The sequence below is a fragment of the Monodelphis domestica genome, chromosome 6 (assembly GCF_027887165.1).
Source record: "Monodelphis domestica isolate mMonDom1 chromosome 6, mMonDom1.pri, whole genome shotgun sequence".
NCBI classification, from domain to species: Eukaryota; Metazoa; Chordata; class Mammalia; order Didelphimorphia; family Didelphidae; genus Monodelphis; species Monodelphis domestica.
Window position 1 is genome coordinate 190,390,254 of NC_077232.1, and position 7,167 is coordinate 190,397,420.

Sequence of the window (7,167 nt, forward strand, 5' to 3'; positions counted from 1 at the left end):
GAAATGCATATGAGATGATGAAACCATCCAGGAATTATTAACTTTGGAAATCTCCAAAATTTGTACTCTTTCTTTAGGTTACTAAAAACAAATAAAATCTCATTTTAAAATGATTTTATCTAAAAATAATTAAAATATTTTGAGAAACATCAATTACTAATAGGTAGGCCAAGTCAACATAATAAAAATGACACTATTACTTAATTTATTTATTCAGGTCTATACTAATCATATTACAAAAAAAGTATATTTTATAGAGCTAGAAAAATAACAGATTCATATGGAGGAACAAAAAAATCAAGAATCATAACATAATAATGAAAAAAGTAGAAAAGAGGATCTATTAGTACCAGATTACAAACTGTACCACACAGTAATAATTATTAAAACAATCTGATTTTTATTTTTAAAAAGGGAGGTCAATTAGTGGAATAGACTAGGTTTGTAAACACACACAGTAGCATAGTATTTGATATACCTACCCAGTTTGACAAATTCAAAGCCCTCAAGTACCTGGCATCAGGAATCAGTATTTACCAAAAACTTTTGGGAAAATGGTACAGTAGATTGGCAGAGATTAATTTTAGATCTGTCTCATATTATATACCAAGATAAGCTCTAAATGTATATATGACTTAGATATAAAAGGTCACATAATAAATAAAGGATTTTTCTAGAGGAACAAGGAAGAAATTACCTGTCAGATATATGGTTAGGAGAAGAGTGTAAGACTATGTTCATGATAAGTGACAAAGATGATCCCTAAAAGATAAAATAATAATTTCTATTATATACAATTTAAAAGTTTTTGCACAAACAAATCTAATCTAATAAAAATTAGATGGAAAGCAGGTAAATGGAGGGGGTAATCTTTGTACTATGTTTCTCTGATAAAGGTTCCAAAGATAAATGATCAAAGAATATGTCAAGCATTTTTCAGTTACTTTAAAGGGAAAAAACCCCACAATAACTAGGTTTCTTAAAAGCTCTAAATCATTAATTATTAGAGAAATGAAAATGAGGTTCCACTTCAAACCTATCATATTGATAAAGATGACCAAAAAAGGAAAAATGACAAATACTCAAAGAATTGTAGGAAAGCAAGAACTTTAGAATAAAAATGGGGGCACCATGAATTCATCCAGCCATTCTGGAAAGCACTCAGAAAGTTGCCAGACAATGATAAACACTACTATGCCTATACCCAAAAAGATCAAAGAGAGAGAAAGGAACTATCTGTACACAAATGTTTATAGCATCTTTTTTCCTAACAACCAAAAAATCAGAAAGGTGCCTTCCTTTGCATTTTTGCCACTGCACATGACAAACCACAGGAACCATTCCATCAGACTTGTGGCTAAAGCCTTCTATGTGTTGTCTCTCCCATCAAAATGTGAGTTCCTTGAGAGCAAGGGTTGTTTTTCTGATTTGTATCCCCAGTGCTTAGTACAGAATATGTGCTTAATAAATGATTCTTTCATTTATGTTGAATTGGGGTGTAGGGATGTTCAGGGAGGACAAGGTAACTGGTGTGAGGGCTTGCCGAGCTTTTTTCACTGCTCATCCACTTATGGTGTCCTCCTTTCACCAAACTTTCACCCATGGCTCTAAGAAGATGTACTATACACAGTGGCCTCTGAAAAACCTTCTTTGAAAACTTAGGCCAAACAACAAGAACAATTCTGGGGAATGGATGAACATGTGACATGAATGTAAGAGCATATTCTTTATTGTTCCAGAAGAAATCATAAAATGAACAATTTCAGAAAAACCTGGGAAGACTATTATGAACTGACGTATAACAAAGTAAACAGACTAGGAGAACAATTTATTTAATGCTCATGATGTTCATCTTTTGTTTTTAAGAGGACCCATAACATCACAGTGTGATGTCTTGACTTTATTGTGGATTGGATTTAAGATAGGCAGAGTTGCCCAGAGTCACAACCCTTGAAATGTAGTAGCAAGGTAAAAGTGAGGAAGATTGGGAATGGCCTGGGATACAGTGGGTGGCTGTGGTATCTTCCCTGCCTGACCAAGCTCTAGTCCCCTTCATGGCCCTTGGAACAAACTGTTCTCATCTGCCCCTTATACCTGAGAGAAGCCTTCCTAAGCTTGGCATCCACATCTCCCTACCTCCCCAATGGCGCTGAGCCCTGTGGGTTACTCTTGGCCTCGCTTAGGCTACCTTCCAAGACAGTTGTCTGGGGGCGGGGGGGGGGGGGTGACCACGGTGTGTGCTACAGCTGCCCAGAGCCACAGGTTGGCATTGGACGAGTTGGACTCAAAAGGTGGATGAGCAGCCCTGAAAAGAAGAGGAGTACAGTACCAGCTTCAAGATTCATGGAATTGAAAGGAATACTGAAAGATTATTAGTGGCCACCATGCATGCTAAGGTGTCTCACAGAAATAATAATCTATGAGAAGAAAGATTCTGCAACCTCCCTTAGATACCAGCTTTGCTGTTCCGTTGGCAGCACTGACAAGAGACATCTTGTCATCTAATCACATCTAATAATTTTTTCATGCTGCAATTTAATCACTTTTCTTTTTGAAGTTACAAAACCAAAAACAATTTATTCCATATTGCAGCATAAATGATGTTTCAGTGCTCATTTACATTTCAGTGTGCATTTCTAATATACCATGAGAATTTTAATATTTCTTCGTAATTAGATTCTGATGTTAATAACTGCTGCCAACTAGCAATACCAATGTACACCTGCTTTTGTTAGTTCAGTAAGTTAATAATAAAATAATAATAATAACCTACAATTTTAAAGCACTTTAAAGTTTTCAAAGTATTCCCATTTTACAGAGGAGGAAAATGAGGCCGAGAAAGGCACAATAATTTATACAAGGTCACATAGCTAAATAACAATAAGTAACTTTACATAGTAGATTTAAGATTTACAAAATGTTTGACATAATTTCATTTGATCATGACATCAGCTCTAAGAAATTGAGGGGTATGGGCATTATTATTTCCATTCTATAGATAAGGAAACTTACTCTTATAAGGTTATGTAACTTACCCAGGCTCACAACAGGCAGGAGATATCAGAGCTAGCATTCAAAATTTGTTTTTTTTATTCTAGTTAAGTGTGTGTGGTTCCCTATAATCAAAATATCACTGGATAAAGCAAAGCTCTTTTATATATTGCAATAGATAGTACCCTTGATAATGGCCAACTGTCTGGAAGATTTAGGTTGAAGAACATAAGGATAAATACTACCAGCCTGAATCATTACTACTTCTGAGGACACATCCCCTCAAAGCACACATCATACTTGTATAGGAAGGACAAAGCATAGCTAAACTACATTTAGCTAAAGGCAATACTTCCGGAAAAGAAATGTCAAATCAGTTTGGGTATGAAAGGTCTGGTGTCCAGCTGAATATTTAAATAAATCATATTAAGAAGGAATAAAAACTAAACTTTAAAGGACTGACAATTTATCTGGGCCTGTATGATGAAGAAGTCATCATACATGTCATTTAGACTGCAATTTTTGATATGTGCCAAATAAATGAGGGCCCTTCTCTGTTTCAGGTCTTAGAGACTGGTAAGCAAACTAGTTTTCTTATTAATGCCTGTCTAGAAAAAGTGGACCCATTTAATTTGTATCAGAAACTCAGTTTTTAGTTTAAAATTCACTTTTCATTTCTTTAACTAGAGATAGATCTGATTTAAGACATTCAACCCATCATGAGCCCATCACTAAAAAAAGTTTTACAATCACAATCTATTGCTTTTGTTTACTTTTCTTCAGGGAGGCTTTTGTTGAATAGTTATGATTTCTCTGTATATATTTAAAAAATATGAAAATAGGGTTTTACTGCAGCTAGTCAATCATCCTGGACAACTTAAAACAATACAGTTTTCTCCTAAATTTTACTTTGTCAGCCAACTTTCATGTATCCCTTTTGAATTTTACTTGATTTTTTTCTCCTAGTCAAGTCAGTGGACATTTATTAAGCACCTGCTATAGCTATATGCTAGAGGGGAAGCTAGATGCCTCAATGGATAGAGCACAAGGCTTAAAATCAGGAAGACTTGAGTTCAAATCTGACCTCAGACACTCACTAGTTATGTGACCCTGGTCACGTCATTTAATCTGTTTGCCCTGATCCACTGGAGAAGGAAATAACAAACTACTCCTGTATCTTTGCCAAGAAAACTCCAAATGAGGTCACAAAGAATGAGATTTAACTGAAAATGTATTAAAACAACATCTGTCTTTAAGCTAGTGCCTTCCTTCTCTCTGTTAGTTTTCTCAAATGTTTCCTTGTAAATTGTCTCAGCATTAGGCTGTGAGCACCTGAAGAACAGGGAGTGCCTTTCCCTTTTCTGTTTATCCTCAGCACTTACCTTAGTTCCTGGCAAATAGTAGGTGTTTAATGAATGTTAACTGACTAGCAACGTCTGCCTTTAGACCCTGGTTTTATCTGACATTTCCTACCTGGGTTATTTTGCTTCTCTGACCTCAATGTCCTCCCTCCCTCCCTTAGAGTTCTTTTGTAAAGTCAAAGTGTATTCTCTGTAAGCATAAGCTGTAATGATTCCAAGTAGTCATCAGTATTGGGTCAAATCCCACTGGCCAAGATTTTAATGTAGAGAAGTGTGAGGGGATGCCGCTTGCCCCTGGCCATACAGGTGAGTAGCAGGATTCCAATTCAGGTCTTCTGATTCCATAAGCCTGCCATGTTAATGGTGGTTCTGTGGTCAAACCTCCCATGATTGCTACCTGGAGATTCCTTACAGTTTTTCCTTTCTCTTGCTCCTGGATAGAGACTGCCAAAAGGAGAAGGATGGACTAGATCACAGTGTTCAATATGTGGCCCTGCACTCCTCTGCTCCTGAGTGAGGCCTGAAACAGGTGAAAAGGAGGAAGCTCAGCCCACTTGCCATGGGGGAGACTGGCATTCTAGTGGAGAAGGCACAGGATGAGCTGCCAACTCTGTCCATTTCCTGGCCCCAGACAGGCCTGTCCTTCCTGGGGCCTGAGCCCGAGGACCTGGAGGATCTGTAGAGCTGTTACAAGAAACTGCAATAGGAGCTGGAGTTCCTGGAGGTACAAGAGGAGAACACCAAGGATGAGCAGAAGAACCTTAAGAAGTAATTTCTGCACACCCAGGAGGAGGTGAAGTATATCCAGGGCATCTCCCCTAGTCATCCGGCAGCTCCTGGAGGTTATGAACCAGACCACAGCCATTGTGGGCTCCACCACAGCACCGACAGAGTGCCCAATGTTGAAGTGCCCAGAGTTGAAGCCCAATGTTTCAGTGACCCTCCACAAGCAAAGCAATGCCCTGGTGGATGTCCTACTGCCAGAAGCTGATAGCAGCATCATGATGCTGATCTCAGACCAGAAGCTTGAAGTCAGGTATACTGATATAGGAGGCATGGACATTTAGAAGCAGGAGGTGAGGGAGGCTGTGGAGCTCCCACTGACTCACTTTGAATTTTAAAAACAGACTGGAAATGAACTGACCTGAGGAGTCCACAGCTCCTAAGCTGTGGAAAGACTGTGTTGGCAAAGGCTGTAACCTGTCATACAACAGCTGCATTTATCAGAGTTGTGGGTTCAGAATTTGTGCAGAAATACCTAAGTGAGGGACCTTGAATGGTCCAGGATGTTTTCCAGTTGGCCAAAGAGAATGTACTTGCATGATTTTCATTGATGAGATTGATGCCATTGCCACCAATCGATTTGATGCCCAAACTGGAGCTGACTGGGAGGTTGAGAGGATCCTGTTTGAGCTTTTGAATCATATGGATGGATTTGACCAGAAAGTCAATGTCTAGGTGATCATGGCCACAAACTGGGCAGATACTCTGGATCCTGCCTTACTTTGGCCTGGCTGGTTTGACCGTAAGATTGAGTTACCATTGCCTGACTATTGACTGAAGAGATTAATTTTTTCTGCTATCACCAGCAAGATGAAGCTCTCCAAGAAGACTGATCTGGAAGATTATGTTGCCCATCCAGATAAGATTTCTGGAGCTGATATTAATTCCATCTGTCGGGAGGGTGGAATGTTAGTTGTTTGTGAGAATGGATACGTTGTCCTGGCCAAAGATTTTGAGAAGGCAAACAAAACAGTTATTAAGAAGGATGAACAGGAACATGAATTCTACAAGTGATTCCTGATTAAGTCCAAGGGCTTCTTCCATGTCACACTCCCCAGGTTTCCCTAAGTTCTCTGGGGGCAAGTCACCTTTCTCCGTGTATGGGATTGTTTTCTTCAATAAATTTATGAGGTTGAATTTACACTTGGGCCAAGTCCCACTGAGGTATTAAGCCCAGGCTGAGAGCTCTCTATAAGCTTTTCCTTTGCTCCTGTCTCTTCTCCCACTCCCCCCCCCCTTTTTTTTTTTATCATTTTCTTAGTGATAAGGCATAAAGAATTAAAATGTTTATTGGAATAAAACATTTAACAGAGAGAAACCCAAGGAAAAACAATCTCTCCAAACTAAACCTCAAAAAAAAAATGTCACTGAGACATATTTAGCAAAATTAAAAAAAAATACAATAAAAGGTAGATGTGGCCAACGATGTACTGATTAGGAGCCCCAAGTTTTTATTTTATTGTGGAATAAATGATCCCTAGGTTCCTTCAAGCTCTAAATTCTATGCAAAAAAGATGTGAATGACTGTTTCCCATAACACAAAATAACATCTCCACCTAGTGACTACTTAGGAACCTACACTTGTCACCCTCCTATATTATAAGGACAGCCAAGATGGAGAGGCAAACATGTGGGGCTTGGCCAGAGCGGCTGGAAAAAAGGCCAGGCTCAGTTCAGGGAGGCTCATCCCACACTCTTTAGTTCCTGCAGATGAGTTTTTTATTCATGTCATCCTCTGGAGATTGCCTGGCAAAGTTAAGAGGGGTTGATTTTTCAAACTTTTCCTTTTTTTCCTAGACATGATTTCACAGTGTTTGGACACATATTTTTTTGTCTCTCCAGTGCTTAATAAGTGCTTGCTAAGAGGCAGCTGGTAGCACTATGGAGAGAGAGCTGGGCCTGAAATCAGGAAGATCTGAGTTCGAATTCAGTATCAGACACTAGCTGTGAGACCTAAGATTTAACCATTTAACCTCAGTTTGCTTCAGTTTCCTCAACTGTAAAATAAGAGCACTCATATCTCAGATTATTG

At 38.7% G+C, this 7,167-nt stretch overlaps 1 pseudogene; it reads left to right on the forward strand.

The window, feature by feature from the left end:
- Positions 1 to 4,911: 4,911 nt before the first annotated feature.
- Positions 4,912 to 6,336, forward strand: LOC100024250 (26S proteasome regulatory subunit 6B-like; annotated as a pseudogene).
- Positions 6,337 to 7,167: the final 831 nt, after the last annotated feature.